General features: G+C 39.7%; 1 long non-coding RNA gene across 3 annotated transcripts in view; it reads left to right on the top strand.

Moving 5' to 3' along the window:
• Positions 1-201: 201 nt before the first annotated feature.
• The window catches only part of LOC145276929 (uncharacterized), a 317,751-nt gene continuing 313,205 nt past the window's right edge, over positions 202-4,747 (top strand). For 2 of the 3 annotated variants that reach the window (XR_013868055.1, XR_013868053.1), the window contains exons 1-2: positions 202-930; positions 1,532-1,828. This is a non-coding gene — a long non-coding RNA (uncharacterized LOC145276929). The remainder of the gene's footprint in view (positions 931-1,531; positions 1,829-4,747) is intronic. The other variant, XR_013868054.1, reaches the window with a different exon arrangement.

Raw genomic sequence — 4,747 nt, 5'->3', positions numbered from 1 at the left:
TAACCTTAAGAGTTTAAAATGTATCCTTAAAAAATGTTGTTTTTTAAAGATTTTAAGTGGTCGTAAATTTTTGATCAGCAGTGTATATATATATATATATATATATATATATATATATATATATATATATATATACTTTGTATTTATGACGCATCAAGGTATATAGGATGAAATCAGATTGACATTCCATGTGCCTATTTTAATATGTTTATAAGCTAATCACAGCTTTTCTTTATTTTATGCGTTTTCGCTATGGACTGCTAGTTTCACTCCCAAAGCATTCATTAGACTGTGTGATTATTGCCCGTTCATCCCCCTTCTATGAAGTCAATCAGCCAATCTCAAATGCCCTCTCCGCTGTAAAAACGCATTGTTAGTCAAACAAAATCACATTGATAACAGAAGTAAACAAATCCAGTGGGAGTTTTCAATCTTCCGTCGAAATCCATTTTTATGAGAAGAAATTATGACGGATAGGTTGCAAAGTATTTCAACGAAGTTAACTTACGCTTTGCATCGAACAAATAAATTAGCGGCGACACGAACCGACAGTCACACGCCTCTCAAGTTATATATCAAAATGAGTAAATGGAAAAGTTTATTTAGTTTCTCTCGCTGAAATTACCATTAAAACGGTTGGATATCATTTTAATCACTTTTGAAATACTGTATATATTCATTAAAAAGAAGACAACCATTTGAATGGTTCTCGTCTTTGGGAAATCTCCATATCTTGACAAGCTTCTGAGACTGACCTTCATATCTGATCTGAAATGAAACACATACATCAAATCTGTTGCCAAGATCGCTGGTAAAAAGGTTGGATCACTCTATCGCATCAGTAATTCTCTGTCTTGCCACATCTGACCAGGAGCTGCTGGGTACGCACTATCCTGCCTTCATAGAGTTCAAAACCGGCTTCTAAACCAAGTAAGTGATGTCTTTTTCTCTTCCTACAGAAGAGACATCGCATTTATTATTATAGAAACTCTCATTATTATATTGTACCTAATATATAGAAGTGATTTCAAAGTAAAAGATTTACTTGTGTGCCATCAGTTAAAATCGAAACCAAAACATATAGCTCTCCAATCTTTTTTTAATTGCGTATGCCCTAAATCCATTCATATACAAAAACTGCAAAAAATAAGTTGGTTTTATCTAGAACCTTCAATTACCGCATGCGCAGAAAAATGTGTATAGCTGACAAGCGAAAGTCAATGATTTTTTTTCTTAATTTGGACTCCGTAGCAGCTATTTTACCGGCTAAAAATCGAAAGTGTGCTACTAGTCTATATCCTATATATCAAATTTAAACTGTAGACCAAATTTAAAGAAAAAGTAGGCGTTTAATATCAGTGTCAAAGCTAGGAAAAACTCAACTTCATAGGGATATAGACAGATTAAGGTTTGGTGTTTTTCATTTGTAATATTATTATCCTATTATATATATATATATATTTATAAAGTGTGAGAGAATATATATATATATATATATATATATATATATATGTATAATTATTTTCCACAGCCGAACCAACGTCGCAGAGCCAAGTATGTCAACAAACCGGAAGTCCAAGACTCGACCTTAACCCTCATTTGGGCTCATCAGTCAGACACATCCCGCTCAGAATTTGAAACCTGAACCTCTTGCATGCTAGGCGAGCACTCTACGAACTGAGCAAACATGCCACACACACAAGAATGTCTATTAACTAACACAGATCAAGCAACCCGCGGCACAAATCCGACATTGGAAAGAACCTACCTCATATCGAACAAGAAACGAGGTATCAAACCAGCTTTAACCCAAGCCGACGTCTTACCGGTAAGAATTTTATATATTCGAAAAGACGATGTCACCCCAATATATATATATATATATATATATATATATATATATATAAAATATATTTTAGTCATCGACATACAGACCTGTTTCGTTGTATCACAACTCATCAGTGCCGCTAGACTAACACCTCTCCCAAGCCGAGGATCGAACCTAGAACCGTCGTGATGACAGTCGGCAGTCCTACCCCTTGACTACGGAATCGGTGGCCGAAATTAACCTGTCCGAACGATTATTTAAATTAACATCCGTCCGCTACTCGTAGAGGGCTCAAACGTTTGTTTGTAAACAAATCGCGAGCTTCGCATTATTTCAGCTAAATTAAGTAGCGAGTAAGATAATTTACGAGAGTGCTCTACCAAAGAGGGGAGCTTTATAAAATATATTTTAGTCATCGACATACAGACCTGTTTCGTTGTATCACAACTCATCAGTGCCGCTAGACTAACACCTCTCCCAAGCCGAGGATCGAACCTAGAACCGTCGTGATGACAGTCGGCAGTCCTACCCCTTGACTACGGAATCGGTGGCCGAAATTAACCTGTCCGAACGATTATTTAAATTAACATCCGTCCGCTACTCGTAGAGGGCTCAAACGTTTGTTTGTAAACAAATCGCGAGCTTCGCATTATTTCAGCTAAATTAAGTAGCGAGTAAGATAATTTACGAGAGTGCTCTACCAAAGAGGGGAGCTTTATAAAATATATTTTAGTCATCGACATACAGACCTGTTTCGTTGTATCACAACTCATCAGTGCCGCTAGACTAACACCTCTCCCAAGCCGAGGATCGAACCTAGAACCGTCGTGATGACAGTCGGCAGTCCTACCCCTTGACTACGGAATCGGTGGCCGAAATTAACCTGTCCGAACGATTATTTAAATTAACATCCGTCCGCTACTCGTAGAGGGCTCAAACGTTTGTTTGTAAACAAATCGCGAGCTTCGCATTATTTCAGCTAAATTAAGTAGCGAGTAAGATAATTTACGAGAGTGCTCTACCAAAGAGGGGAGCTTTATAAAATATATTTTAGTCATCGACATACAGACCTGTTTCGTTGTATCACAACTCATCAGTGCCGCTAGACTAACACCTCTCCCAAGCCGAGGATCGAACCTAGAACCGTCGTGATGACAGTCGGCAGTCCTACCCCTTGACTACGGAATCGGTGGCCGAAATTAACCTGTCCGAACGATTATTTAAATTAACATCCGTCCGCTACTCGTAGAGGGCTCAAACGTTTGTTTGTAAACAAATCGCGAGCTTCGCATTATTTCAGCTAAATTAAGTAGCGAGTAAGATAATTTACGAGAGTGCTCTACCAAAGAGGGGAGCTTTATAAAATATATTTTAGTCATCGACATACTGTTTCGTTGTATCACAACTCATCAGTGCCGCTAGACTAACACCTCTCCCAAGCCGAGGATCGAACCTAGAACCGTCGTGATGACAGTCGGCAGTCCTACCCCTTGACTACGGAATCGGTGGCCGAAATTAACCTGTCCGAACGATTATTTAAATTAACATCCGTCCGCTACTCGTAGAGGGCTCAAACGTTTGTTTGTAAACAAATCGCGAGCTTCGCATTATTTCAGCTAAATTAAGTAGCGAGTAAGATAATTTACGAGAGTGCTCTACCAAAGAGGGGAGCTTTATAAAATATATTTTAGTCATCGACATACAGACCTGTTTCGTTGTATCACAACTCATCAGTGCCGCTAGACTAACACCTCTCCCAAGCCGAGGATCGAACCTAGAACCGTCGTGATGACAGTCGGCAGTCCTACCCCTTGACTACGGAATCGGTGGCCGAAATTAACCTGTCCGAACGATTATTTAAATTAACATCCGTCCGCTACTCGTAGAGGGCTCAAACGTTTGTTTGTAAACAAATCGCGAGCTTCGCATTATTTCAGCTAAATTAAGTAGCGAGTAAGATAATTTACGAGAGTGCTCTACCAAAGAGGGGAGCTTTATAAAATATATTTTAGTCATCGACATACAGACCTGTTTCGTTGTATCACAACTCATCAGTGCAGCTAGACTAACACCTCTCCCAAGCCGAGGATCGAACCTAGAACCGTCGTGATGACAGTCGGCAGTCCTACCCCTTGACTACGGAATCGGTGGCCGAAATTAACCTGTCCGAACGATTATTTAAATTAACATCCGTCCGCTACTCGTAGAGGGCTCAAACGTTTGTTTGTAAACAAATCGCGAGCTTCGCATTATTTCAGCTAAATTAAGTAGCGAGTAAGATAATTTACGAGAGTGCTCTACCAAAGAGGGGAGCTTTATAAAATATATTTTAGTCATCGACATACAGACCTGTTTCGTTGTATCACAACTCATCAGTGCCGCTAGACTAACACCTCTCCCAAGCCGAGGATCGAACCTAGAACCGTCGTGATGACAGTCGGCAGTCCTACCCCTTGACTACGGAATCGGTGGCCGAAATTAACCTGTCCGAACGATTATTTAAATTAACATCCGTCCGCTACTTGTAGAGGGCTCAAACGTTTGTTTGTAAACAAATCGCGAGCTTCGCATTATTTCAGCTAAATTAAGTAGCGAGTAAGATAATTTACGAGAGTACTCTACCAAAGAGGGGAGCTTTATAAAATATATTTTAGTCATCGACATACAGACCTGTTTCGTTGTATCACAACTCATCAGTGCCGCTAGACTAACACCTCTCCCAAGCCGAGGATCGAACCTAGAACCGTCGTGATGACAGTCGGCAGTCCTACCCCTTGACTACGGAATCGGTGGCTGAAATTAACCTGTCCGAACGATTATTTAAATTAACATCCGTCCGCTACTCGTAGAGGGCTCAAACGTTTGTTTGTAAACAAATCGCGAGCTTCGCATTATTTCAGCTAAATTAAGTAGCGAGTA

This window comes from Euprymna scolopes, chromosome 5, assembly GCF_053919585.1.
Source record: "Euprymna scolopes isolate OS-2025 chromosome 5, ASM5391958v1, whole genome shotgun sequence".
In the NCBI taxonomy this organism is placed as follows: Eukaryota; Metazoa; Mollusca; class Cephalopoda; order Sepiida; family Sepiolidae; genus Euprymna; species Euprymna scolopes.
Note: the sequence above shows the minus strand (reverse complement) of the source record. Positions and strands in the feature narration are given on the sequence as shown.